The following is a 10997-nucleotide window of genomic DNA, read 5'->3' as shown; positions in this document are numbered from 1 at the left end:
CTTGTTGATAAGGGTCTTGAGCCGATTGTATGTTTGCGTTGGCTCCTCGCCCCTTATCATTGCGAACCGTCCAAGCTCGCCCTCCACCAACTCCATCTTGGTGAGTAAGGTGACGTCGTTCCCCTCATGAGAAATCTTGAGGGTGTCCCAGATTTGCTTGGCGTTATCCAAGCCGCTCACCTTATGGTATTCATTCCTGCACAAGGAAGCTAGAAGAACAGTAGTAGCTTGTGCATTCTTATGAATTTGTTCATTAATGAACATGGGACTATCCGAACTATCAAAATGCATTCCACTCTCTACAATCTCCCATATACTAGGATGGAGAGAGAATAGGTGACTACGCATTTTGTGGCTCCAAAATCCGTAGTCCTCTCCATCAAAGTGTGGGGGCTTGCCGAGTGGAATGGAAAGCAATTGTGAATTTGAACTATGCGGAATACGAGAGTAGTCAAAAGAAAAGTTAGAATTAACCGGTTTCCTTTGTTTGTCGTAGTCGTCGTCCTTTTGGGAAGAAGAGGACTCATCGCTGTCGTAGTAGACGATCTCCTTGATGCGTCTTGTCTTCTTCTTCTTCCCATCTCTTCGCTTGTGGCCCGAGCCCGAGTCATTGGACTTGTCATCCCTTGGCTCGTTGACGAAGGACTCCTTCTCCTTGTCGTTGATCACAATTCCCTTCCCCTTAGGATCCATCTCTTCGGGCGGTTAGTCCCTTTCTTGAAGAGAACGGCTCCGATACCAATTGAGAGCACCTAGAGGGGGGGGGGGGTGAATAGGTGATCCTGTAAAAACTTCAAACTTAAGCCACAAAAACTTGTTAAGTGTTAGCACGATTATTGCCAAGTGGCTAAGGTGAAGTCTCAACAATCTCAACAAAACACAGTACCACAAGAGAATCAAGCACAGAGTGACACAGTGGTTTTATCCCGTGGTTCGGCCAAGACCAACGCTTGCCTACTCCACGTTGTGGCGTCCCAACGGACGAGGGTTGCAATCAACCCCTCTCAAGCGGTCCAAAGACCCACTTGAATACCACGGTGTTTTGTTTTCCTTTCACTATCCCGTTTGCAAGGAATCTCCACAAATTGGAGTCTCTTGCCCTTACAAGTATATGATCACAAATGAAACACAGAGTAAGGGAGGGAAGCAACACACAAATCCACAGCAAAAGCGCACACACACGGCCAAGAATCGAGCTCACAAGACTATCTCAGAGTTCTCACTTAGAACAGAGCTCGAATCACTTAGAAACACAAACGAATGCGCAGAGACTTAGTGTGGATGATCAAGAATGCTCAAAGGTTGCTTGTGTGTCTCCTCCATGCGCCTAGGGGCTCCTTTTATAGCCCCAAGGCAGCTAGGAGCCGTTGAGAGCAAATCCAGAAGGCCATCCTTGCCTTCTGTCGTCGGGGGCACCGGACAGTCCGGTGCACACCGGACACTGTCCGGTGCCCGATTTGTTTCCTTAAACGGCGAAGACGACCGTTGCAGACCGTTGGCAGATCTGGCGCTGTTGGCGCACCGGACATGTCCGGTGCACACCGGACAGTCCGGTGCCGTCTTCCGACCGTTGGCTCGGCCACGTGTCCCGCGCGGATTGCGCGGCCGACCGTTGGCCCTGGCCGACCGTTGGCTCACCGGACAGTCCGGTGCACACCGGACAGTCCGGTGAATTTTAGCCGTACGCCGCCGGCCAATTTCCCGAGAGCGGCCAGTTCGAGTCGCGCCAGCCTGGCGCACCGGACACTGTCCGGTGCACACCGGACAGTCCGGTGCTCCAGACCGAGCTGGGTCTTGGCAGCACACAGCCAAGTCCCTTCTCCTTTTCTCTATTCTTCTTCTTTCTGTTTCTAACACTTAGACAAATATATTAGTACTTAAAACCAATGTACTAAGGCTTAGAAACATACCTTTACTTCATGATTTTCACCTTGTTCATCCATGTACATAAATTCACATTTAGGCCCTTGTGTTTGCACTCAATCACCAAAATACTTAGAAATGGCCCAAGGGCACATTTCCCTTTCAATAACATAAGGTCCCATCAAGTTAACTTAACAGTGAATTAGGTGAGAACATAAAAGGTAATATTATAAGGTCAAAGAATGTGATAAAGGACACAACTGCCTTTTGGCTTAACTCCAAGCACTTCTCCAAGTTTGGACTTCAGATTCCTCGTAACCTCGCTTTTCTATCTCAACAATACATACATATAAACAAAGAATAAATAAAAATAATATTACACTAAACATGAAAACAAATGGAGTAATAATATTCTACGCGTCGAGATGAATCCGTAGGTTCGAAAACCAGTAAAACGGAGTTATGGTTGCGAAGATATAATTTTCGGAAGATTTACGTGATTAAACAGGAAAACTATGTTCTAAGTTGATTTAGATTAAAATAAATAATGTGAGAAAGATATCTCAAATAAATAACTAATTTAACTTTAATATGAATTATAACGAGATTAGAAATAGTATTTTAGTCAAATTAGTATCGTGGACTGAATTAAAATATTAAAATAACTTAGATTAGAAAAGTTAACCTAATAAACATAGGTTTAAACAAGTATTTAATTATTTTGAAAACTTGCTACGTGATAAAATAATGTTATTAACGTGTAGACAATATTATGCTCAGACGTCCCAGATTTTATACAGAGAAGGGATACGATAACAAAATCTAGACCATTCACTTGAGATCATACCAGCCACACGCCTTCATCCTCATCCCAACCGCGCACAGGGTGCTCACGGCGGCGCCATCGCTGGTGTACGACCATCCGATGCTCCGTCACATAAAACTCAGATACTAAAGGCGCTAAACGTAGCGAGGCTCATGGAGAGCACGTCAGAGATGACTAACCGATGGTTTGTGCAACATGTAGCCCTGCCCATGGCGCAAGGCCGATCCGCAGCTGCGCTGGATCGACACGAGGAATTGCCCTCGACCCGAGACCCCTCTTCGCACAGCAGGGCCGCTGCCACTATCGGTGCACCAAAATTGACTACCTATGGTTTTATTTGGGGCTTAAATAGTGACGATGGTCCGGATCCATCGATTGGCGGCATGCCTACAGCGCTGATCAATCCCCAGTGCCCAAAACACAAATCCGAAGCACTACTCGCGCTAGATATGATTTAGAAGCAAACAGAATGATCGACGGATCCTCACCGGTGTTTGAACCAACGACGAGTGTCAGCGATGTTGCACCATGGTTCGACGAATTTCAGCAAGCAACTCATCATACTCTGGTCGACCCTCGCGTCCCATAGTGCTACCCACAAACTTCTCAAGCGACGACGACTTCTCTATGGCACCAATCGACGTCTGAACCATGGCATGATCATGAGATGGCTAGAGTGGTTGTCCCTCTCCCTATCCTCTCTCTTTCGGCCTATGCTCGGTACCGACGAGCGCTCGGAACCTCGACTAGCACACGAAGTTTTGGTTCAAGGGAGCTAGAGGTCTCCGGGGCTGTTTATATATAACCCGAGGGCTAGTTTAAGAGCCAGAAAAACAAAGGGGATTGGAGGGACTAGAATCACCTTCTTATTCAAAATTGAATAAGGAGATTGTTGCTCCTCCAATACCATTCGGTTTTGTAGCTCCCAAACTAGTCAAGGAGGAAAAAAGCTCGGGGCAATAAAAAACGGCTAGCGAGTAAAATCCGGATAGGATTCTGTTAGTCGCGATCGACTCCGACAAGGCGTCTAGAACAAGGCGACCCCGCCATTCAGCGAGAAGCGCACAATTTCGATCGGAAGTCGGGCTGATACTGATGGAAGGGTCCAAGCATCGACGACGACGAAAGAAGAGAAAAGAAGTGGGATGACGTAATCCAGGCGTCATGCTGACGGCGACGACTGTATAAATAATTAAAAAATTGGAAGGGATGTGGGCTTCGTGTTGTGGGAGTATTGGGCCGAGGCAGGGAGGATCTAGCCCAACATGAGTCTGTTCTTTTCTTATTCTATTTCCCTTTTTCTAGTTCTTGTTTTCTATTTTAATTCAAATTCAAAATTGATTTCGAATTTCATATTTCAAATTAGATACAGGAAACAAAAAAATTCCTGACATGATGCAATATATACTTATTATTAATATATATATATTATATTAACTATATTCATTTAGATAAATGCTTATAAGTATATAATGCATGAAAGTAATAATTCACATGAAATAACTTCACCACAGTATTTATTTAGGAGAATAGTTTAAATATGTAGCCAAATCTATAAGTACAATAAAATAAATCAATACACTTCACATAATTGTTCTAAGATAATATAACTCCTAACGTAAAATTTCTATTTAAAAGATAGTTTAACTTATTTTTTAGAGAATAGATCTTAAATATATAGGTTAACCAAGGGTAATTAAATTCAAATAAGAATCTTTTATATAATCTCTTATTTGAGAACACATTTATTTGAGTAACAAAATAAATTTTACTACATTACCTAAAATAAGATTTTGAAGTGTTATACCGTCCCAATGCAATATGACAAAGTCCGTCCATTTATGTAAAAAAACCTGCACGGCATGACCACCGCTACAGTAGTGCTTGTGCTATCAACTGTGAAAGCTAAATCTGTTCGCTGCACGACGGGCACTTTTCAGTGATGTGAAATAATTCTGGGAACAGTTCCATGGCCTAATCTATTTCAGACCGGCCGATGAAGGATAAAATGTTCGTAAACGGCAAATATCGAAATGGCCAAACCTCACCCCCATTCGGCCGGCCGGCCAAACTGGTCGAGCAAACGTATCGCGCCTCTGTGTTGGAAAGTTTGCAAGAGAGCATCTACTCTCTCTCTCTCTCTCTCTCTCTCTCTCTCTCTCTCTCTCTCTCTCTGTGTGTGTGTGTGTGTGTGTGTGTGTGTGTGTGTGTGTGTGTGTGTGTTCGAAAGTTTGCAAGAACAAGCGTACGACAATAGCAACAAGAGCCGGCTCATACAGTCACTCTGAAACTGTTACCCAGGAGATGCTCATTCCGGCCGGAGTTGCTTGTTCCGGAGTTGCGCGTTCAAAGCTCCTGGTGCCTATATGTACGTGTGTATAGAAACCGTTAATTTTACATCGAACAGTATGGTCTTTTTATTACTCGTCAAAAAGATGAGGACCGACGCTTGCCTCACTCACCTCACGCTCCTGCTTCTCGTCTCCGTGCCCGTGCTGCACAGCCACGCGTCACAGCAGGCTCAACTCGAGAAATTCATCTTGTCACGGCAAGGCAGAGCTGCTAGCGGGAGTAGCAAGTCCAGCGCACACGAGCCTGGCGTCGGAGTGACGAGTAGCAGCCTCCTCCAGCGCCTCCAGGCACGGTCGTACCTGGGCTCCGAGTCCGACCAGAGCGCCCTGAAGGCGGCCGACAAGATCGCGGCGCTGCCGGGGCAGCCGGACGACGGCGTCGGCTTCGACCAGTACGCCGGGTACGTGACCGTCGACGAGGAGAAGGGCCGCGCGCTCTTCTACTACCTGGTGGAGGCGCCGCCGGAGGATGCGCCGTCGAAGCCGCTCCTGCTCTGGCTCAACGGAGGTTTGGAAGCGAACATCGTTGGCATGCCATATACTGTACTACATTTGTTGCGACGACGGCCGACGGTTCCTCTGAGCTTGTTTTGTTGTTGCAGGGCCTGGGTGCTCGTCGTTTGGGTACGGAGCCATGCTAGAGCTGGGCCCGTTCCGCGTGAACAACGACAACACAACACTCAGAGTAAACGAGTACGCCTGGAACAAAGGTACACACGCTGTATGTAGCACAAGCTCATTCTCCCCCATTGACTTGAAATTTATACTAAAAATGCCTAAAAAAAAACAATGAAAAAACCACAGAGGCTAACGTGATCTTCCTGGAGTCGCCCGCCGGCGTCGGGTTTTCTTACTCCAACACGTCATCCGACTACGAGGAGAGCGGGGACTCGAGGACCGCCGACGACGCCTACATCTTTCCTCGTCAACTGGCTTGAGAGGTTCCCCGAGTACAAGACGCGCGCCTTCTACATCTCCGGCGAGAGCTATGCCGGCCACTACGTCCCGCAGCTTGCCGCCACCATCCTCAGCCACAACCTGTACAGCAACAGAACGATCGTAAACCTTCAAGGCATCTTGGTAATAATATATAACGCCGCGTTCTATTAATTCTCTTCTCTCTGCATGCCTTGTATTTTGCTATGTGTTCGTTTGCCGGCCGGTAATTAATTTTGTGTCTTGTTTGATTAATTCCTTTCAGGTTGGCAATCCATACCTGGACCGGTACAAGAACCAGAAGGGGCGGTTCGAGTACCTGTGGAACCACGGGGTGCTCTCCGACGAGGACATGGCCAACATAACCCACCACTGCAGTTTCAGCCCTTCAGATGATAAACTCTGCTCGGATTTATACGGGTGGTACGATTTCGGCCCCATTGATCCCTACGACATCTACGCTCCCATTTGCGTCGACGAACCTGACGGCTCATACAACTCCAGCAGCTACGTACGTAAGAGAGAACCCTACTGATAATTTTTTTTTAAAGCAGCCAAATTGATCTCTCTGCTGCTGTATATACCTATGTATGCATGCAGCTACCGGGGTACAATGCGTGTGACTACTATCCTACCGTGACCTATCTCAATGACCCTGTGGTGCAAGAGGCCTTTCACGCCAGAAAGACAGAGTGGAGTGGCTGCTCGTGAGATTCCTTAATTACTGCTGTAACCAGCTACCATTTTACATTCTTCTGTGTGAGACGACGTTGGCTGTTTTCTGATGCGACTTCGTTTGGGAGAGTAGGGGCCTGGATTGGAAAGATGCGCCAGACTCCATGGTGCCGACCCTCCAGTGGCTGATCAAGCATGGGCTGCCCGTATGGTTGTTTAGGTAATCAAATCCTCTTCACGCGCCTCCAAAACTCCAAATTATCCAAAAAAAAATCAATGCGGTTCTGACTGTTGAGTCATAACAATTGTTTGGACGATCGACAAATTTTCAGCGGCGATTTCGACGCCATATGCCCGCTCACCGCCACGAGATACTCGATCCAAGATCTGGGCCTCTCAGTCACGACGCCATGGCGTCCATGGACAGCGAAAATGGAGGTAATTAATAGGTGGACTATGCATGATTAATTAGTAACATCGTTCCATGGTGTTTCTGCTTAATAGGTGGACTATGCCGATGGCTGCAGGTGGGAGGCTATGTTCAGCAGTACGCAGGAGGCTTCACATTTATCACTGTGAGGGCCGCTGGCCACATGGTTCCGTCTTTCCAGCCCGAGAGAGCACTCATATTGCTCAACTATTTCCTCAAAGGGGTGATTCCTCCTTATACACAAGAACAGTGATTTCTAGTTTGTACCCAAGTCCATAGAAAGAAAGCTTGGGCATGAATCAACAATGGAGCTGGATATCATGAGCATGGTGTGGGTGGCACCGCTTTTAAACTCAATTCTGGTTATTATATTTGTATACTTGGATGCTTCAAAAAATGCTCAACACAGGTCTTTGTATGCGATGATTTTACAGTAAAGGTGAATTCATAAAAGCATGTTCTCCCTATTGGCAATTGTAATCTCAAGTGTATTTACTCCGTGTTCCCCAGACCGTATTGAGAGTTTGAGACAGATTCAAGGTTCCACCACCAAATAAAAATATATAATTGAATTATGAAGCACGATGGTCTTCCATATTTTCCAACCTTACAATTGATTTTCTGATGTATATGTGGAGCATATAGAGTTAATTAGTTATCAAGCTTAGGTTCAAAACTGATAAAGATGTATCCATATTCTGAACAATGTATAGACCCCGTTATAAAGTCATTTCAAAAAAAATATATATGGGAAGCATATACACACAAAATATGCTTCAACTAATTTTTAGATTGTTCCTTACCACTTTTAAACTTAGGACTAGTTTAAATATACATAGTTTGAGCTAGTTTGAAAGCAAGGGCAGCCAAACTGATGGAAGGAAAACCTCCCATAAATAACTAAATATTTTATTCAAATAACACTATCTAGAATTACTCATCCTATAGAAAGACAGAGATCACATAGGGATTTGAGTTTCTAAATTAGCCTTAAGTTCAAAACTAACGAGGTGCTCACATAGTCACATTATGAACGATGTATAGAACCCCTCATTAAAGTCATTTAATTTTTTTTTATAAAAAACCATATAGATGCAAAATGATCACATATGGATTTAAGTTTCTAAATTAGCCCTAAGTTCAAAACTAACGAGGTGCTCACATTATGAACGATGTATAGAACCCCTCATTAAAGTCATTTAAATTTTTTTATAAAAAGCCGTATAGATGCAAAATATGCTTCCATGCCAGTTTTAGATTTTTTTCTAGCTAACTCTAAGTTTTATTAAAAACTATTTGTTGATAATTTTGAGATAAAAAGATCAAACTGTACTAGAAAATAATTGAGATAAGGACTTGAATTGGTCATGTGAGCCTTATATTTTTATGTATTTTTAAATTTTAGTGGGGTATATGTAATTTAATTTTGTAGTTTTTTCGATAGCTAGACACAAATTCATTTATTTTTTTAAATAGTGAATTTTGTCTACAATATTTCCGATAACAGTGAAGTATTTCTAAAATAAGTGAACATAGTTTTTTTGATAGTTATACAAGATGCAAGGTATTACACTATTCAATGCCTTAGACATGTCTAAATTATTCTCACATTTATCATTGAGTTTGCTTTTCCGTCGACACCTACCAAATCTTACTCCGGGTAACCCCGTAATAAGATTGTTGGTCGTTAGACACTAGCAACGACATTGTCGGATCCTACCTACAAGATACAGGATGACTCATGGCACCATGCAAGAGAAGACCGAAGCGTAGGGCGAGAAACCCTATGAGAAACCATTCAACCTGTACTCTCATTACCTTCTCCGGGAATGCATGGGCTCCTATAAAAGTGATTAAACTTGGAACATGGGGTGATTGAACCCAACCATACCCTAGTTTAGTATAGTATTTGAAAGGGAAATAGGGTCAAATCTTTTACTAAATGATTTTAGTGGTTGAAATGCTCAACACAAATAATTGGACTAACTAGTTTGCTCTATATTATATGTTCTATAGGTGTCAAAGGTTCAGCACAAACCAATAAAAAGATTAAGGTTAGGGTTCAAAAGAAAGGAGAAAAAGGAACCGAAGAGAAGCCTGGTCTGGCGCACCGGACTGTCCGGTGCACCACCGGACAATGTCCGGTGCACCAGGGTGGATCGACTTCAAACTCTTCACCTTCGGGTTTCTGAGGCCGCGCTCCGCTATAATTCACCGGACTGTCCGGTGGGTCACCGGACTGTCCGGTGTGACAGTGGAGCAACGGCTCGTCAGCGCAACGGTCGACTGACAACTGAACAGTGCGCGGACAGTTCGCGCAGAGTCAGAGCAACGCCAGAAGGCGCACCGGTCAGTGAACAGTACCTGTCCGGTGCGGCACCAGACTGTCCGGTGCCCCAAGATGTCAGAGCTCCAACGGTCGAAACCGTCAGAACCCCAACGGTTTGGTGACGTGGCTGGCGCACCGGACAGTGTCCGGTGGCGCACTGGACTGTCCGGTGCGCCCATCGACAGCAGCCCTCCCCAACGGCTGTTTTGGTGGTTGGGGCTATAAATACCCCAACCACCACCATTCAAGACACCCAAGCATTCACTACTACTCATTCAATACAAGAGCAATATACAATACTCCAAGACACAAATCAAAGCCTCTGATCAAATCAAAGTCCACAACTCAACTCTAGTTTTAGGACTTGTGTGAAGATCGACTTGTGTTCTTTTGTTGCTCTTGTTGCTTGGTTGGCTTTCTTCTTCCCCATTCTTATTCTCAAGTGACTTGTAATCAAAGCAAGAGACACCAAGTGTGTGGTGGTCCTTGCAGGGTCTAAGTGACCCGTTTGATTAAGGAGAAAGCTCACTCGGTCTAAGTGACCGTTTGAGAGAGGAAAATGGTTGAAAGAGACCCGGTCTTTGTGACCACCTCAACGGGGATTAGGTTCTTTGGAACCGAACCTCGGTAAAACAAATCACCGTGTTCATCCGCTTTATTTCTTGGTTGATTTGTTTTCCCTCTCTTTCGAACTCGGATTTAATTCTAACGCTAACCCTGGCTTGTAGTATGTGCTTAAGTTTGTAAATTTCAGATTCCGCCTATCCACCCCCCTCTAGGAGACTTTCAATTGGTATCAAAGCCCGATGTTTCATTAGAGTCTAACCACTCGAAGTGATGTCGGGAGATCACGCCAAGAGGGAGATCGTGACCGGCGGTGACAAGTCCGCAAGCTCGGGGAGAACCCATTCGAGGGAGTCCGGCCACAAGCACAAGGAGGAATCCTCTTCCTCCATCAAGTCACAACGGAGAGGTGACAAGAAGAAGAAGATGAAGAAAATGGTCTGCTACGAGACCGAATCTTCGTCACCCTCCACCTCCGGCTCCGAATCGGCATCCGTCACTTCTAAGCACCATAAGCGCAAGAAGTATAGTAAGATGCCCCTCTGCTATCCTCGCATCTCCAAACGCACTCCATTACTTTTCGTTCCCCTAGGCAAACCACCATTTTTTGATGGTGAGGATTATTATATGTGGAGTGATAAAATGAGGCATCACCTACTCCACAAAAGCATATGGGATATTGTTGAGTATGGAGCGCAGGTACCGAAGGTAGGGGACAAGAACTACGATTCGAACGAGACCGACCAAATTTGGCACTTTAACTCCCAAGCCACAACTATACTCCTCACCTCCTTGTGTCGAGAGGAGTATAATAAGGTGCAAGGGTTAAAGACGGCCAAAGAAATTTGGGACGTCCTCAAGACGGCGCATGAAGGGGATGAGGTGACCAAGATCACCAAACGGGAGACGATCGAGGGGGAGCTCGGTCGATTCATCCTCAACCAAGGAGAGGAGCCACAAGCCATGTACAACCGGCTCAAGACCTTGGTCAACCAAGTGCGCAACCTTGGGAGCACCAAATGG

The 10997-nt window shown here is 45.2% G+C and overlaps 1 long non-coding RNA gene and 1 pseudogene across 1 annotated transcript; one reads left to right on the top strand and one right to left on the bottom strand.

Annotated features, from left to right (window-relative positions):
* Positions 1-2029: 2029 nt before the first annotated feature.
* LOC109940948 (uncharacterized) lies at positions 2030-3467 on the bottom strand. Its single transcript, XR_002263733.1, has 2 exons — positions 3178-3467; positions 2030-2191 (listed from the first exon to the last, which is right to left on the bottom strand). It is a non-coding gene; the product is annotated as an uncharacterized lncRNA (long non-coding RNA).
* Positions 3468-5376: 1909 nt separating this feature from the next.
* On the top strand, positions 5377-7334 carry LOC103634165 (serine carboxypeptidase 1-like; annotated as a pseudogene).
* The last annotated feature ends 3663 nt before the right edge of the window (positions 7335-10997 follow it).

Source organism: Zea mays, chromosome 7 (assembly GCF_902167145.1).
Source record: "Zea mays cultivar B73 chromosome 7, Zm-B73-REFERENCE-NAM-5.0, whole genome shotgun sequence".
NCBI classification, from domain to species: Eukaryota; Viridiplantae; Streptophyta; class Magnoliopsida; order Poales; family Poaceae; genus Zea; species Zea mays.
This window is presented reverse-complemented; position numbering and strand designations above follow the sequence as displayed.